The sequence below is a fragment of the Arvicanthis niloticus genome, chromosome 16 (assembly GCF_011762505.2).
Source record: "Arvicanthis niloticus isolate mArvNil1 chromosome 16, mArvNil1.pat.X, whole genome shotgun sequence".
Lineage (NCBI taxonomy): Eukaryota > Metazoa > Chordata > Mammalia > Rodentia > Muridae > Arvicanthis > Arvicanthis niloticus.
This window is the reverse complement of record NC_047673.1, coordinates 38,661,488-38,680,453: the sequence shown is the minus strand read 5'-3', so window position 1 is coordinate 38,680,453 and position 18,966 is coordinate 38,661,488. Positions and strand designations below refer to the sequence as shown.

The 18,966-nt window shown below is 41.0% G+C and overlaps 1 protein-coding gene across 13 annotated transcripts in view; it reads left to right on the top strand.

The window, feature by feature from the left end:
• The window catches only part of Tenm3 (teneurin transmembrane protein 3), a 604,001-nt gene that overhangs the window by 275,140 nt on the left and 309,895 nt on the right, over window positions 1-18,966 (top strand). The window contains exon 1 of one of the 13 annotated variants that reach the window (XM_076914149.1): window positions 4,291-4,372. The exons of 11 other annotated variants lie outside the window; for them this stretch is intronic. The gene's annotated coding sequence lies outside the window, so the exon portion shown is untranslated. Of the gene's footprint in view, window positions 1-4,290; window positions 4,373-4,964; window positions 5,138-18,966 lie in introns of those variants that run through there. One more of the 13 variants, XM_076914148.1, reaches the window with a different exon arrangement.

The window sequence follows — 18,966 nt, the reverse complement described above, 5'->3', positions numbered from 1 at the left end:
ACTGCTCAGTCCTGGAGACTACCTTCTAACATTGTCTTTGGGTGGCCTTTAGCCTGAGCCCTCAGCTCTTGCTATGTATTCAGTACCTAGCATCCCTTCCCCTGAAAACTCTTGTTGGCCATCTTAGCTTTGAAGCTCTGGCTCTGCACTCCCGCCCTGTCTAGCTTCCCACCAGGTTGGAATGATCTCCTTTCTCACCCTGGTCTCTCCCACTTGGAAGCCTGCCAGTAAGGAGGCAGGCGGTCACCAAACCTCTTGGATACTGATTGCCCCCTGCAAGGAATCCAGACTTCATCGCAGACACCTGGTCCCTGCCTCCTCCGCTTCTGTGGCTGTCCAGATTGGTTAGGACCCAGCAGGCTGCTGCCCAAGGTCATCTGAATGGGGACAGAAATAAAGAGCAGTTCTTTTGCTACACACTGGCGTGATCGCAAAGCAAAGCGAAGAACTTCAGTTCTTTATCACGGACTTGACTTTTCTTTCTTTTTGGTGAAAAAAAAAAGTTTAATTGCTTTGAAAACAAAGAAAAGAAACTTGCATCTGAGGAATCGTTTTCACATGTGGCTGTTTCATATCGTTTTAAAATACATATGAATATTTTGGGTAAAGACTCACCTAGCTCTTTAGATTCATTGAAGATACCTATGCAAAATTACCAACTGGCCTTTCATGGCAAGACTGTTTTCAAGCCTTTATTTCTGTTGTTGTGGCTATGACCCTTGAACTTGATTAGAAAATAGGACCAGAAATATGATTTTTAAATACATTTTTTAATCAACTCATAATAGAGAAATGCTAGACCGTATGTGTGCTACTAACCAGAAAAAAAAAGTTTGCCAAAACTGTCAATAAAATTTTATGCAGGGCATGTGACCAGAGTAATTGTATAATTATTAGGCATCAGTCGAGGTCAGCACGATTACTATACACCAGTTGATGTGAGTATACTGTAATTTTGGTAACAGTTTCTTTGACTTTTTTTTTTTTAAGGAACAATGTTTTTAAATAAAATTACAATTCTTAACTGAGACCTTCTAATTGACAGACACATACCTTCTTCCACATGATAATCCCTAAATCAAGTATTTAGGAATGTTTTGTGATCATTTTATTCTGCTATAAAATTTTTAGCTTGCAAACGATACTAATATTGGTACGCCTTTTTATTTACCCTCTTGAAGTATTTTCAAAAGAGGATTTTCTTATCTACAATCTGTATGCTTTGTAAACCGGGACATCATGGTTCCAAGTAGGTGATGTAACCTACCTTGATAAATTTGGCTTAGAAATTAAGCTACACGTTTAAAACCAGTTTAACTATTGAGCCAAGTCTGTGAAACGACTCCTTGACTCAGGACCCCATCACACTGAGACTTAGCCTAAACCTTGGCACCCTATAAATAGGTGGGTACAGTCTTAACGTCTTTAGTTTCCAGTATCCTTGTCTATAAAATGAAATACTACTGCTGCTTACTTAAAGGGGCTTAGAGAATTTAAGTAGTATGTGCCAGTTCAGAGCATAGCACATAGACCTTGGTTTGATATCCAGGACAAAAACAGAAAAAAAAAAAAAAAAAAAAAAGATACACACCAAATGCTCAATATAATGCTGTCGTGGGTGAGCTGCTCTGTGTTACTGTTAGCTTCACCGTGGTCATATATTAACGTTGCTGTGTTTGAGATTTATTTTATGTTACTATCTCTGACAGTCTGGTTTCAGTGCTTAATAATTACCAGGGAATGTAAACACCTTAGTTTCACTTGCCTTCTGATTCTTCAAGACTGTAGGCCTACTTAGGGAGAGGCCAGAAGCACTGTGAACATGAAGCAAAGTTAGTACCAGTTTGAGGTAACAGCTCATTCATGGGCCCCCCTTTAAAGAAAAAAAAAAACCACAATCTGCTTTGATTTGGTCTGGTTCATGCATTTTTAAAAATCTTCCTTGTGGTGTGCAGTCATTAGGGTTTTATGCCTAAAGAACTGAATTCAGTTACAAGTAAGATTCAGTTAATATTGCAAGTATGATTCCATGTGGTTATTTATTCACAACATAAAATAGCCACATAATTCAACATATTTAATAGTGTCTGCTTGTGCAATTGTAGAGAATTCTGCAGATCCTCGGTAGGAACTACTTCGGTTGTGAAAGGCAGTATCCATAATTCTAAGTAACCCCAGCATCATCAATACGGCCAATGATGATAGAAGAAAGCAGGAATTGAATGTGTGCCTTATGTCTGTACATTTCCCTGTGGGCCCTTTGGTGGACTCTCGTATTTGAAAGATGGTAGTGACTGGCTGTGTGGATGGGTGTGGTCACGAACTCATGGTTTCTCTTGGAAGATGTATGTAGACACCATCCTTCATATATCAGCAAAGGAAACAGCTTAAAAACATCTCTTCCTTGGTCTCTTCTCAGCCTCTGTGAAAGTCAGTCCTTGATAATTCTCAAGGGATGTTGTCTTTGTCTAATTTGGAATAATCACTTTTGTATTCAGAAAAGCTAGAACTAGACACATATGTAGCATACTTCCAATATAATGCTACATAAAAACATTTGCCTAACCTGGATCTGATATTTATAAATGGGCACTGCTCAATTAGCATTTTAAATTGGAATTTTAATAAATGCTATCAATCAGTGACCAATTTGCATAGCATTTATCTGGGGAAATGAGCGTGCCAAATATCGGTCTTCTTAAGATTCATCTTGCCCCAAACTGTGATTTATTTAAGTTCTTCAGACCATTCATTCTTTCATTAGAGCATCCGTCCATCTTCTTGTGTTCTCCCGTTCTGATTCAGATCTGCAAATCTGTGGTCATCAAAATCAAGAGATACATTTCCCAGGGACAGACAAGCCCTTGGGTCTTAGCAAATTTGAACTATGCAATGTTCTGCCTATTTAATTTCTCTACGGCTCCAAGAACAGCTCCTACATGCTCTGTTTTCAGGTTATATAGTATGTACTTGCAATGACTTGAGGCTGTCCACCCCGAGAAGAGTCAAGCATCGCAGATTCTGGGAAATGATTCTTTTCAAAACAGTTGATTTAGGGAGGTATTTGTTCAAGAGCTTGGATTTTTTTTTTTTTTTTTTTTTTTTAGTGCCCTAAAAAAATATCTATTGTTCTCTTTTTTGACCCAATTTTACTAAAGAGAATTTCAAAACCTTGAAATAACTTCAAATTTTAGACTGTCAAAGGAGTGTCTAAATTTTAAATAATTGCTATTTTAAAGTAACTTCTATGATATCTTAATAATGCCAATTAAAGGTCCCATATCGATCACGCCCAGCACAGTCTGGAATAAGATGTGTTCGGTGAATCGTGGTTTTTAGAAGGGCCTTCTTCATTATGAAAGGAAAGAAACAGTAAGGTGCAGATGATTTGCTTAAATATGGAGTAGCAACTGCTATTTCTAGGTATGATGATGGATGTCTGAGAAAGTAATGGAGATTGAGAAGGGAAAATCTACAGGGAAAGGAATGCATTCCCAGCCATGGACCTTTAGGTGTAAGGAGTATGAAAACAGAGGGAAAGCTAATACGAAGTCTTCTCCCATGCCAAAAAAAGGACAAACATGGTTATCATTGAATTCTGGGAAGATAGAAAGTGATTATCCTTCCCCCCCAAAAAAGGGGGAGTGGAAGTATGTAGATTCTTGAAAAATTTTGTTTCCTACAATATTATCTTTTGGGGTCTAAAGTGAGTTAAAATGAAAAATGAAAAATGTTAACAATATATTGATTAAAATGAATGAATATTATATATGTATCTTTTGTAACCGGGGGAAAAAACCCCGCTGGTAAATCTAAAAATCCTTGATAAGCCATTCTTGGCATGCTGGAGATAGTGTTTGAAGGAAGAGGTAGAATGTTCTAGAAGAAAGAGAAATTAAAAAGCATGACGTTGCACTGGAGGCACTGAAAAAGAAAATGATAAAAGTGGACCCCAAGGAGAGGAAGGGACAGTTTGGGGAATAAAAATTTAAGCGCAGTAATATTGGAGTGTGTTTTATTTAAAAGTAAAGCTGGTTAGAACATATTAGCTGTTGCAGATAAGGGTTGGCCAGCCCTGCACTTCATTCAGAGCTCAGACCACTTGGTCTTAAGCTTCCTGCTCTAGGGCCCCTGGTGACCGTCCCCAGCATCTGGGAAGGAGGGGTGGGGGGGCGGAGGCGAGTACCGGGACGCACGGCTGCCCTGCGCCGTCCAGGGGCCAAGAGTGGCGGAGCGGCGTGACCGAGGCTCAGGGCGAGCGCGGGCTGCGCGGGTCCCCGCGGCGCTCCCAGGCGACACCCACCCACGCGCTGCGCACGCCGGGCCGGGCGAGCTAGACTCCGGGCCGCGTGTGGACTCCTCCCGCCTGCAGGTACGGGCTGGCGCGCCTCTGCCGGGACTTAGTTGGGCCGACCGGCGGAGAAGTGGCGGTCCCCCCGGGTCGGGGATACAGCCAGTGCGGTGAGAGAACCGTGGCGGAGCAGGGCTCGGGATTCAGGATGCGCGGGGAAAGGAGATTCTTTGTAAGCCCGGGAAAGTCGAGCGGGTGGAGACTACGGACGTTTGCAGGATGCACAGCAGCCTGCCGAGCTGCACTGGAGCACAGTGCTGCCTCGGGGTGTGCGCGTGTGAGTGTGTGTGTGTGTGTGTGTGTGTGTGTGTGTGTGTGTGTGTGTGTGTGTGTGTGTGTGTGTGTGAATGTGTGTGTGTGTGTGTGTGTGTGTGTGTGTGTGCGCGTGTGTGTGGACCGGCTGCCGCTCCCTCTAGGGTTTTCGGAGCACGCCACCCGATCAGTTTGTGAGCAGTTTCCAGGCTGCTCCGACTCGGGTGTGCAGGTCTGTGCGTGCATGTGTGCATGCGTGCGCGCGTGTGTGCAGACTCCGGCGAGTGCCAGGCGGCGGCGGCGGAGGCAGCAGCGGGCCGGCCACGGCGGGGCCAGGCTCGAAGGGGTTAAGCGTCGCCACCGCCCCCTCGGCGGCCGGGTGTAAACAGAGCAGCTTCAGCCTATCATGTCTGGCTGCCGCTCGCAGCCGGAGCCCCGAGCCCGGCGCTGTAACGCGATCCGCTCCAGACCCAGGCAAGTTGGCTGCGCCTGGCTCCGCTCCGCACGGCCACGGCGAGGGCGCGCGGCGGCAAGGTGGGTGAGCGCGGCCTGGGCGGTTCCTCGCTCGGTTCCACGCGCGGCTCCGAGTGTGGCTCCACGCGCGGCTTCAAGCTCTCGGGTGCGCGGGGACCCCGGCTCCGCGGTTCCCTCGGCGCGGGGTCCCGCGGTCGGTTCTCCCCGGTGGCGCCGATATGGGAGGAGGCTCCGCGCGGGTGAAAATCGGTGCAGAGGCAGCATTAGCATCTGAAATGAGGTGGCTTTTTAACCCCTGAGGGACCAGATTTAAGGATTTAGAAGAGGTGGAGGCAGAACTTTCCCGAATACTCTTCCGTCACCCGGAGTGGTGCAGGTAGCCACGGGGAGATGGAGTCTTTTGTTCCCGGTATTTTTAATTAAGTGGATTTCAAAAATGAGTAATGTGTAGTCCAAATCTTTGAGGTAAAACTGTCTTTTTCTTTCTTTCGCCTTCTTTTTTAGCCTCCATGTGTTCTTTGACTTTTGCCATATATCTTATGGAATTTGTTTGGAGCAAGTCTTAGCGATCATGATTTTGAATAATTCATGTCAGAAATGTTTAAAAATCTGCTTCGAACGTAAATGAATCAACCTTTTGGTTCCATTAACCGAAATCCATCATACGAATTGCTTAATGGGGGCGAAAGGTACAAAATAATCTTGCTAATTAAAAAAGCAGGTTTTCGCCTGTGAAATATTCCGTCCCTTTTTGTCGTGAGAAGATTTTAAGGGGCACAGTCTCTAAAGAAATTCAACTTTGCAGATGTGCTTCGATGTAGATTACTCCCGTGGAAAAAGAGTTGTGGATAGTTAGGGAAACTTACGCAGTTCTAGTAAAAAAAAAAAATCATTCGCCTATTTGTGTGTGTATTTTAATAAGACAAAGATCTGCTGCAGCTCCCAGAACGAGAAATCACATTTCCGCCCTCTCATGTGCTAGCGTGTCTATCTCTGCAATATCTTATAAATGATACATACAGATGCATGTGCCTGTGTCACAAAGTCATTTTGTCTCTGAAAGCCTAATATAATCAAATTCAGTGTTTTAAGATGGTGTAGTTGCAGATTTGATCCCCTTCCACTAAAGTGGAAATACTTTCGGTAATTGAAAGCAGATTCACGTCTGGCATTGGTGCAAGCCAAGGTTTTCATTTTTTAAATAAACCTTTTGTTCTCTGCTTTTAAAAGAGCCATCCAGAGACCTCTGTGAGCTAATTATTAAAGTAGTTCTTCAGAAGGGATTGAAAATATCCAGAGAAGGCATTTTAGAAATACAGCTAACTTAGTAAGCTTCCCTGAGTAGGGTACTGGTGTGCAACCTTCAGTCTGCCCCACATTTACCTTCAGATTTTCAGGCATTCAAGTGCAACTGTAGTGTTTAAAACGCACAACCCCCAAGCACGGTCCATGTGTTTACAGTTTAAAAACTTGACGGATTTTTTGTGTTCTCCTTTTTTTTTTTTCCCCCTAAATCCTGTGATTTGCACCACCTAATGATGATTTGAAATCCATCGGGAAAGTCTCATCAATTTAAAGAGATGTTGATTACATGCTAGCTGATAGACTGAAATTTTAAAAAGAAAAAAAAATGATTGCAAGTTGTTAATCTGGCTCCTGTCTCATCTCTGGGGACTAAGTGTTAAAAGCTTTTTTTTTTTTTTTTTTTTTTTTTTTTTTTTTTTTTAAATGTGACTGTTAAGGACCAAAGTTAGGATACATTCTAAACAAAGAGTCACTTGATATCCTGGCTGAGAAGATGGAAAGGGATGGAGATGTATAAGCCCCTCACCTTCTATAGGGCATGGACTCTAAAATGAATTATGGAATCATGAGGGAGAGAGTTCAAAGAGTTACACTTTAAACAGAGATAATTGCGTTCAGGAAAATACAGGTATATCCTGAATATTTAATTACTAGCTTTTTAACAAGTTACACTGATTATTAATAAAATGTGAACTGTATAAAATGTAGTTTGATTTCTTAGAAGCCAACTCGGTAGCTGTTATGTTTTAACCTTTTTTTCTCATCTTCTGGATAGGAGCCTTTTGAACACATTTTAATAAATTCGAAGTTGAATATCTCATCTAATTTAAAAGATACTTGGTTACTAGTTCTCATGCAAAGTTCTCTTACAAAAAAAAATCATTTAAAAAAATATTTAGAAAATTTTTACCAAAAAAAAAATTGGAGGGGAGGTAAGTTTTGGCAGTGTTATATCATGTTTCTTAGATACCAGTGGCCTAGTGTATGGCATAATAGAATTTAGTTTTTCTCAAAGCTTTAGGGAAAAAAGGGGGATTTTAACAGGGACTCTTATAGATTTCTGAATACTGATTTCAGTGGTAAAGTCTTTGTCCATTTAACCTAACTTTCTTTCTTTCTTTCTTTCTTTCTTTCTTTCTTTCTTTCTTTCTTTCTTTCTTTTGGCTTCCTTCATTATTTTTATGTTCTTACAAATCTTTTTATTTCTTGTGGAGGTGCATGGGATCTGGTGTCATCCAAAACAATACATTCAATTTATCAAGGGACATCTGTCATTTATAATGTAGACAAAGTGGCAAAGGGAGGCACTGCTGTATACAGTGATCTTGATAATTAATGCCATAAAATAGATTAAAATGCTGTATTCCAGGTATTCATTTCCTTAAAAGGGGCCACCAGAACAGCGTTGCTAAGCACCGTCACCACTTCGAGCAACAGAAAATGACCCAAATTAAAGAACCTGTTCTAAGCTGTATTCTTGCATTTTCTAAAGTGCGTTTCAAAAGGTTTAACAAGACTCATTCAATTAGTACAGAGAAAGGATCTATTTTCAGCTCTGGTCAGCGATTAAGAGATTGAACACTGGAACATCAGCTCTTCATGTTTGTCATTTATTTTCTTTCCTGGGCTTTAACTAAACAATTGTTAATAAAGTTTTTTCTTTTCTTTCCTTTTTTTAAAACAAACTACTCTTCTATCCAAAAGTAAATCTAAAAAGCGGTCTAGTCATTTGTTTTACGCTTATATTTAAATTTATTTTATATTAACTTTTCTTCAGTTTAAAAAAATTTGTTTTACACTAATATGCTATATTTCAACTTCCCTGGGATTGTGCAAATACATGTATGTGTCTACATACACATGTAGTTTAGATAAAGATTTAGCTGCAGATGCTCTGGCTTAGCTTAGACATGAGTACTTTTGCAACTTTTAGTAGAGAAATGGGCTATGCTTACTGAATATTTGTATGTTGTAAAAATGGTACCCTGAAAGAAGCCACATGATGCTCAGAATTAAGAAAAAAAATAAACAGGTTTTTTTTTTTTTTTTTTTTTTTTTTTTAACCTCTCAGTGAACTTTGAGTTTGATCAGAACTTCCCAATAGCTATGGTTTAAAGACCCAAGCCACCACTATGGGAGTGCTTAATGAATAGGATTGCCTGCTGAATTGGTTCTTGGTTAATACAGGATAGTCACAAAACAAATTGTGAACTTCTCAGCAGAGAGAAAGGAACAGAAAAATGTAGGATGTTGAAAACTAGGAGAGAGGAACATGAGGATTCCCAATGGTTTAGATTAAGGGGATTATCTAGACTTTGGCTGTATCACGTTGATCTGGACAGGTCTGAAGCATATAAACATAGCTTTTAAGTATTCAATCATAAGTGCTATTTTGGCTGTGATTCTTTGTTGAAGCATTTGCACATCCAGAAACATGGATGTTTCAATGCCAAAAATAACAATCTGATTCCTTCATCCAAAAGAGATGGTTTACATGAGAAACTCATTCAATTTGGTCGTATCAGGTTATTTGGCATTGTAGATTTATCTTGCTATAGATAATATAAGATAAATAAAATTTGTATGACTTACTGGGATTTTGTTTAGAATACAAAGTTTTTACAATATTAACTTATATCTGAGGCCTTTCTTGAAGTCTCCAGCAACTTGAAATACATAGTTTAATTTTTGACATGTCGAAGTTTTTTTTCCCTTTAATATTGATAGGATGTATAGAGATTATAGATGCATTTAGTAGGGTTGAAATTACACGTTTTTAAACCTTAAAAAAAGAGTTGCTTGAAACTAGATGTTTATACATTGGCTTTAGTTATAAACCTAACTGTGGGTTCTAAGTCCAGTATTTGAGATCTGAAATGGCTACTTTTAACTTTTGCTAGGTCAGTTTAATAGCAATCCCGCTTTTGTATTCTAGAAATAGTTTGTGTTAGAGACTTAAATGATAGCAAATTAATTTCAGAAGGGAAAGGTTAATGAAAATGAACTGGCAAACATTTGTGGACGGGTCATATTTAAATGGTAGATTTGGGAAGTCACATGCTATCATAATTTACAAGGGAAAAAAAGTTTCTTGAGTATTATCATCCCCTCCCTAAATATTAAGGAAGGCGGGGACATGCCACCTAGAGGCCCATAAAAGGTAGTCTGAGCAGTTTTTTAAAAAAAAAAAAAATGCCTTTCTTTTAAATAAAACAGAACCACTTTATACAACACATTTAATATGGTTAACCTTTTATAATTATTTACCTATTATTTCACTTTACCTCCTGTTTAAAAGTTGTACATTAGTGGAGTGGACACCTGGCTGAGCTCTTAAAAGTTTATTTGTCTTTCAGTTCCCGTGATAGTAGGAGGCAGTACGTCTCCTTAATTGTCTTTGTTCAGGGAACTGGTGAAAGGCCAGGGTAGTTAAACACAGCCATTTGGATTGGTGAGGTTGAAGTCAGATGCAGGGAGAGTGGTTAGATGCATTATCATCTTATTGAACCCAACATCAGGAAAGTGACCTTGATGGGGGTAGAAAAAGCCATTTGGCCATTTTTATGACAGTCACCGCGGACGGATTTTCATATATTGGTTTGTCACAGTGCCTTCCTCTATATTTCACACATTTGTGTTTCCCTGTTGGTGAACATCAGGTTGAATGGTAAAATTAGACTTGGTTTCTTTCAGAATATTGATAGATTTTTTTTTTCTTGGCAACTTTAGTTCGAGTATACTGGTACGCGTATATGGAGAAACCCCTTCATTAAAAATTAAGGTGATCAGACCGGTTGGCCGTTCTGTTTTTGCTTTTAAGGGGTCTTCTAATGATGGTTGGCTTCTGTGCGAAGAGGCTGCCATTCTGCTGTTTCTCCGATTGTTTCTCAAGCTACTAAGGGGACTTGCCAAGTTTAATTTCAGCAGTGGGGAAAATGTTTGTTTTAGCAAGTGCCTGGGTGTGTTTACTTGAAGGTTATTCAGATTTTAGGAGCTCTCTTGCTATCATGGCGGGCAGAGTCACCACTTCCCCTTGAGACCTAAAAACAAAATGGTAGGATTTAGAATTCATATTTCTCAGCTTGGTTGCTGATATTTTCCTGGTGATGTGTCTTATATCAAGGCTACTAAAACAAAAATTCTTGCTTAAACACTTGCACACCTATTGCCCAGTGGCAGGGGAGTTTTCCAAAATGCGACACAAGACTTAGCCTTTTGGGGGATTTCAGTTAAATCAATCGAGTGTAGCGGGTAAGAATTTCTGTTTTCCCAGGCTGAGCTGTCAAGCATTACGGATTGGGGGTTGGCTTAACGTTTTACATTTTCCTAAATTCTCCTTCGTTACAGTTAATGAAAACTAAACACAAATCTTATCAGGAGGGAGAAAAAAAAAAGAGAGGACCCATTATCAAATACCTGAAATGTTATTTCAAGCTTTGTTGGAGACAACTCTTTATCATGCTGTGAATTATATAACACTCAAGTTTCAGGAACTCAAAGTCACTAAAAATAGTTACTTCAGGAGTTATGTCTGTTTTTTTTTTTTTCCCTCTAAATCTTGGGTTTACTGCATTAAGAACCTTTTATTGAAGAAAAAACACGGCATTTTATTGAAGGAAAACCATAACTGAGTTATGAACTATTGTAACCCCTGTTCTCTCATGTAAGGGCCAGATTCAGCCAGTCTTCTCCTAGGCCATTTCTCTAGTCCACCACATGGCTGCCTTGCCTTCTGCCTGCCTAGCTTCCAACCTCAGCCATCATTCCAGATATTGTTCTGATTCTTTGCCAGACCCTTCCTGATCTTGCCTCAGCCTCCGCTGCTCTGTCCCTTCCATCCATGTACCAGCAGCCTTTGTGCTGTGGGCGGTCCCTCTTCCTATTCACCAGTCTGCCAAGAATCTGCTTGCCTAGCTTGTCTTCTCTGAAGCCTTTCCGACAGATTGCCTGGGGCAAAGTCTGGGGCAAAGTCGACTTCTGCCCTTGCTTGGCACCCCATACACATTTTTGAATAGCACTTACCAAGTCATAGCCACAGTCATCCGATTACATTGCTCTCCCCCAGCAGGGGACAAGTTCTTTCAGGTCACAGCCCTGTCTTAGTCATCCTTACATACCAGCGTCATCCTTGATACAGAGGCAACAGTTGTCGGGAAACGCTTGTTGAACAAGTATACTGAGTACAGTTTGATTTATTGGTGACTGCAAGTCATTCTTGTGAGAGCATTGGTTATCTTATTGGTCTGTGTTAAAAGTATTAGCAGTCTTCTTGGTGGTTGTTGAAGGCTAGGTATGAATGGCCCTCTGTTGGCAATGCCTACACTTGTTATTCTGTCCCATTTCTGAGCCTTTACTGGGCTAAATGTTGTACACTTCCCATTTGGTTTTCTCACAACATCTCATTTCCCATATTGCTGATGGGAAAACTGGTTTTTTATAGGGTAAAAAAGTTCCACTGGTGGTAAATGGTCAGATGGTAATTTGAACGTTGTCATCTTCTGACTCTCAACTTGGTCTCGTGAGTATCAGGTTGTTGTTGTAGTTGTTGGTAGTTGTTGTTGGAGTATTCCCCACCCATCTAGTTGGGGATCAAAACTGCGGCCTCCTGCAATCGAGTTGAGCACACTCCCAAATTCTTTCAACTATTTAAAATTAGCTATATAAAGCTATTTAAAGTTAACTACTCAAATACAGGGATAAGTCTTTGAAGAAGGGTTCCATTCTTCCTCTCTGCATTTCTCTCCGCTTTCATTTCTTACTACTGCATCAAGTAACCAAGATTCGTTTTGGACGTTGTAATTTGTGCCTAAAACAGGAGCAGAGAGGTTCTGACTAAGGACTCTGCTCAGACCTAGTCTTATTAACTTCCTTAGTTTTAGCTTCCTGGAATCCTTCTTGAACTAATAACTCTGTTTCTTTGCATTTTGACTCAAGTGAGATTTTTGAATAATTGAATTTCAGGTAGCTGTTGGGTAAGGACTTTTAAAAGAGAGTCCTAATAGTACATTTGAGTAGGAAAACAAATCTCACACAGTTAACATCGGTAAAGACACTTAGTGGTCTTGTATGTACGAAGTACCGCTCACACTTGAGTTACACCTCCAACCCTGAAAGGCTTTTCTGATTTTTGAAATAAGGTTGCATGGTCTTCCAAAGAGCCTTGAACTGAACTATAGTAGACCTCAGGCCTTACCCTTCTGAATAGCTATGTATTACCCTTTTAGCCTCAAATACGTGCTTTAAACTAGAAACTTCTGATGAGAGTCTTTTGATGGGGTAAGGCAGTGAACATGGCCTGGTTAAATGTGTGTGTGTGGGTTTTTTTTTTTTTTTTTTTGTCAACTTGACACAAACTAGAAGGACTTGGACATTTTCTTAATTAATTTTTGATGAAGGAGGGCCCAAGCCACTGTGAGCAGTAGTGCCACCCTGGGGCAGGTTGTCCTGTGTTGTGTAAGGAAAGCAAGCTGACCAAGCTGTGAGGATCAGACTGGTGAGCGCTATTCCTCTGGAGGTCTGTGCCCTCGGCTTCAGGTCCTGCCTCCAAATTCTTGCCTTGGCTTCCTGCTCTGGCTTCCCTTGATGATGCACTATAAACCATGAACTGAAATAAACCATCTCCTCTCGCCAGCTTGGTTTTGCTCAGTGATAATAGCAACAAAAGTCAGACTAGATAAAACAGAAGACTTATTTATGTGTGAGTGTTAGTGTGTGCACACATGTTTGGGCACATCCAAGTAGATACTAAAGGTCAACCTCAGTTGTCTTTCTTCGGACACCACCCAGCTCGACAACCCAGCCTTGTCTACTAAGATTGGCTGTCTAGTTTGTGACTCCAGGGAGCTTCTTGTTTCTACTCCCATGGTACCAGGAATCACCACTGTCCTCTGTTTTTTAATGTGGATGGGGAGATTTGAATTTGGAGATTTCTGCCCGGTGGCAAGCACTTTATGGAATGTACTTTCTCCTCTGCTGGGGAAGATACATTCTTTAGAATGACAGTTTTGAGTAAAGTCACTATGTCAAAAGGGCTGGGGTAGAAAAAAAAAAAGAATGTTTTTCTTTTTTCTTTTTTCTTTTTTTTTTTTACTTACTGCTCAAAGAGACAGGGAGTGATCTTCTAATAGAAAAAGAGACTGAATTTCTGTTCTCTTGCCCTGACGAACAAAACAGCCCACACACTTAAAAAAAAAAAAAACCAAACAAACAATATAACTAAGTTCTCTTAGGAAAATACATTAAAAATTGGAGACCTTAAGAACCAAAAGAACCTTGAGAATCATTTAATTCAGACTTCACTTTTGTTAGTAGAAAGGCAAAAACCAAACAGTGATTGCAACAGTTCACTGCGACAGACCGTTGTGTGTGTAGTTTTCTTTATGTCTCTGACTTTTCTTTTTACTTCACTGGAGTTTGAACATAGGAGCTCAGGGCTTTGGACATGCCAGGCAAGCACCCCACCCCTGAGCTAGATAGCCCAGCCCTTTTATTTTAATTTTGAAGCAAAGTTGCAGTGTAGCCATGGGGGACTACATACTTGGAATCTTCCTGCCTCAGATCCCAGAGTGCTTGGACCTGCAGAGGTGGACCACTCTACAGGCTTCACGATGAACCCTTTATACAGACACTTGACTTCCAGAGCAAACCATGTGCTTAACTACTCTAATGAATCCCATGCTGTGAGAACCTGAGGAGGTCGTATTCTTTCTCCCAAGAGAGTGGCTGGAGATGTATGTAGACTCCAGGACCCTAAATATGTGTGTAGTGGGCGATTCATGAAGTAAACCATGCCCTTACCCCTTGCATTGTGTGTGAGGCTTAACGAGATTAAATAGTTTTGGGGAGGTTATTAAATCACTAAATCACAGAGTGAGATCAGAGCCCATGTTTACACTCGCCTGAAGTTTGTATCAGTCATCACTGGTCACTGCTGCCACCGAAGTGTGGGTCGCCAATGAGGATTGTCCTGTCTTCAGTCCTACCTTTGTATTCCATGTGAACTCCCTTGACTGATGTGACCAGGAATGTGACGGCTACATAGAGCCTTCACAGTACTGCCACCACCGACGGTTGCAGAGATGCCCATATTTGCTCATGGCAAATTGCTTTATTTATAACAAGTACAAGGTGTTTCTGTCGTGTCCTCTCTTTGTCTTTAACTTTGATTGTGTTTATGCTTAGGAGCTGTGATCATAAGTGATCACCTATGGTATGGCTAATGTCCACTCCCTGATTAATATCCAACAGTGATTAGCATCATTGATTAGAAAATTAGTAAATTATGCCCCCATTGACATTTCTAGCTTCCATTTAATAGCGTGTTTATTTAATTGATAGCTAATGTGTTTACTTTTTAAAAGCTATTAACACATCAAAATAGTATTTATTGAACCTGGCAAAAATGATAAATTATGCGTTTGTTTACTCTTTCATTCCCAAGGCTGATCTGTTGGTGGTCTTGGGGTTTTTTTTTGTGGTTGTTGTTTGTTTGTTTTTTGATTTGGTTTGGTTTTTTTTTTCAATTTTGTTTTGTTTCTTTATACTTTGTTTTCGTCCCCTGAGGTTCTTTACCTAGGATATCAAGTAAAGTGGCAGAATTACTAAGAAGCATGACCTTGGAAAAGTTACCTGACTTTTCCTGGAAGTTCCAACAAATGAATGCTTTGAAACAAAGCAGCTTCTAGTAGAAGTTCTGTAGGGTTTCTTCACTCAATTCAAAATTCTCGAAAGGAAAAAAGTAACGTATGAACATCGAATGTATACATTTTTTTTTTTTTGCATTTATTTTTCTACCTGCATGCTTTGTTGGTTCCACTGATGAAATGAAGAAGGCATCTCAGGCAGAGAAACTTAAGAAACTAATACTGTCCTACCCAACTTTCAGGAAAATGGCCGCTAAGGTGGGCTGCCCCTGTTTCTCAGTGTGATCTTCTATTGGTTCCTAAAATGAGGTGGCTGTCTGCATTGTGTAGAGACGGTGACTGGTCCCATGTTTGTTATAGTACCGTTTTCCAGCACCGGTTTGGAACCATCCTTTTGAAATGGAGTTTGTTTGTGACACAGTCTTGTTCCGTAGGCATGCCTCGATGTTTACTGTCCTCATAGGCTCAGTGTGTCAGCATTTGGTTCTCCCCACCGCCCTCCAACACCTGCCCCCAAATCACATCAGTTCTCAAGAGAGAGTATTTACTGCAGTTAATTATATTCAGGGGAACAAAAAACAATGCTTAAAAGCCTTCTAGGCCTTTTCAAAGAGAAATTTCGGTATCATCCAGAGAAATGACTGCCTCATTTGAGGAAGGCTGAAAGCCCTGTGCTGGATGCTTTGAAGGCAATAACAGTCATCTGGATGAGTTGTAGTATATTTTTAAAAGTTTAATTTTTTTTTTAAACTATGTGTATGTCTGGGGACTTTGGGATGGTAGACAGGTGGGTATGTACATGTAAGGGTAAGTGCCTATGGAAGCCAGGGATGCCAGATGCCCCGGCTGGTGTAGAGAGAGGGTGCTGGGAATGGAACTCAAGTCTGTTGCTAGAACAGTGCACACTGAACTGACACTCTTAGCCCCAGATTGTAGTATTCTTTAGAAGTCGAGCTATAGCACGTTACAAACAGTTTGACATCACACGAGTGAGGACTGACCAGGATAGTATCCATAGTGGACAGAAAAATTAAATCCAGAATTTCAGAACCCCCCCCCCCCAAAAAAAAAAAAACCAGTATAGTTGTTTTTAATGTAAGCCATGGATGAACAAGAGCTGTGGCCTTTTGAAACGATAAAGGCCTATGGATATGCCACAATGTATTTGAGTTCTTTAAAGCGTATTTAACTTTCATACATCCTGCATTTCCTACAAAAGGGAAAGCTCAGTGTTCGCTTGAGGCTCCTGGGTAGGGGCAGAACATTTAAGATACAAACTCATCCATACATTGCAAAGCCTCCGCCCTCCTACCTGGTTCTCCCAATGCTGGGACTGAGCTGTGGGCTGTATTGCCTGCTTTGCATCCACTGCTTTCTTAAGGGAAGTCAGTTCATAAGTGTAAAAAGTGAATTCACACAGCATTTATTGAAACTCAGCAAGTTCGAGTCCGTTTAAGCTAACATAATCCCAGGGTATATACGCAATCAGTTATTAAGAATCTTACAAACCAGATTTTGGGGGCGGGGAGTTCATAATATCTTCCCCATTCTCACCCTAGATTTTATCTTTGGTTCAAAAATAACCAATGTCTGATACCACTTTGATATTATCTACCCCCTCCCTTCCAAAAAAAAAACCCCTCATGTGTCATATCAAGTAAACATTTAAGCCTGCTTAAACAAGGGATAGGATATGGACCAGTGACAGATGCCAAAGCAGAGCAGAAGGATGGCTCATGAGCCAGCTCTCAGAGTAGGAATGTGTAAGGTGGGTGTGACCAGCCAGTCAGTAACCTACCTTCAGCAGCAAGATCATGAAAGGGACTTCTGGAGAAAGAGGTCAGAAAAGTGCATTGAAACCAGTGTTCGGACACCTGGAATCGGAAATGTCAGTGCTTAGGTGTTTACTAAGGGACCCACTGGGACTGTGGCATGAGACAGTTACACAGTATTAAGTGTAAGAAAGGATCCTACTAAATGTATTCACAGTAATGATGGAGTTTCATTCCCTTGTCCCTACTCACTCATAACTTCTGTTAAATAGCCTACATTTTGTAGTTAGTCAACATAGGCTCCCCAGTGTCGAGGCCTTCTGTGTGCTGGTATCCTCAGAGCCTAGATCAAGCATTGGCATGGGACTGATGCTCAGTGAAGATGTGTTGAATTGGAAGAAGGAGCAGAGCAAGACCCTAGATGGAGTAAGACTTTAGGGGGTATGTGCTTACACTGTGACAGGTGGAGGGTTGAGGGTAGGGCCGGGCTCCTAGGTTTATGTTCTGTTGCTTGCTAAACTGTCATCCGGGTGTTTCCATTGGCCAAACTTTGGTTTCCTCCTGTTCCATTCTCAACTCTTGTAATTCCACCTCTTCTGTGAATTCATGGCACAGTAGGCTCCGTTAGTGCTTATTTCTCCCCCTGCACTGGTACTGGCTCACATTCCCTGACAGGTAGGCTGGGTGAGATCATTCCGTAGCTTTTGGAGAGGCTCCAATTCCAGGACCAGAAATAGTGTCTTCCCTTTGGAATTTTGCGGATTTACTTTTGATCAGAGTGGGTGTGGGGAAGTATCAGAGGAATATATTCATGTTCTTGGGCAGAAGCCGCAAATGTACACTGAAATTGTTTTTGTCAGCTTGGAAAGGAGCTCTTAAAACTGACATTCCTTTGTGTTTCCTCGTTTGCAGCGGAAACAACAGAAACATTGGCGATTTCTCTAGCTCTCTGTGTAATGACCTTGTGAATTCATGATTAGCTCATCATGGTGCAATTTAAAAGCAAGAGGGAGGGAAGTAAAAAGTGTGATTCTGATTCCGAGTGACAACCTTGAAGGTGCATCGGCCACATAAAGGCCAGCCGTGTGAAAACATTGCAAGAACTGAGCACCGACTCGGCATTATCATAGCCTGCATTCTCCTTTTAGTGTGAATTAGCTTCTGCATCTGCCGGCAGTGTGTAGCTGCATTTTAGTAGTGGGGTTGATGGAATACTTTAATCCAAGTATTATCGCTTGTGTCTGTTATTTGATAATAACTTCTTTCCCTGAAAAAAAAAAAATGTTCCTCATTACCAAGATCAATTAAATATCAAGGAGCAAAGGTTCTTCTGTGGATGAAGAAATGGAACCCCATTATAAACACGTGTATCCATCACTGAATGGTTAACGTTCTTTTAGTTTACAGACGGTGGCATCAAATAACATGCTTCCCTCAGATTTGAAATACTCACTTGTGAGCCACAGTTCTGATATTGCTCTGGCTCCTTGAGCTGAAAAATTTACAAATACCTGGCAACCCATTCACAAAATGAATGAATACTGCTAGCTGGTGGAGCAGGTCTGCACTACACAGGCACAAGAAGGCCTGGTCCTGGAAGCTTCTTGCTTAGCATCTTAAAGGATGCAGTATTACATAGGATAAACTTTGAGACTTTTATTAAGATAACTCTCTCAGAGAAATATGTTTGTTTTCATTTCTTTGGTTTTGAGACTTTTATATGTTTATTCAATGAAAAATCATTTCTACCCTCGATTCTGGCCCCCCATCTTCTTCCATACCCCCAAGGTGCTTCCTCCTGCCTTCATGTCTTGTTTTCTCTTTGTCTCTTTGTTTTGGATACCCCACAATACAGATGGCACAGTTAAAGTCATCAGTAAGTTCCTGGGTGTGGGACCACCCACAGGAGCCTGGGAAGTTTATTAGGGAACATGTCTTTAGTAAAGAACAGTTTGCCCTCCCTTAGCCACAGTCCACTGCCAGTGGGTCTTCAGTAACAGGGAAGACTGGACATTACTTACTCCATCCATGCCAGGATTCTGGCTGGCTTGATCTCCTGTAGTAGCCACAGCTACTATGGGATCATGAATGCCAAGGATGTAGCCTGTCCTTAAGACAGCATTTCAGGAGTCTCTTCTACCCTCCAGCTCTTTCATTATTTCTGCCTCCT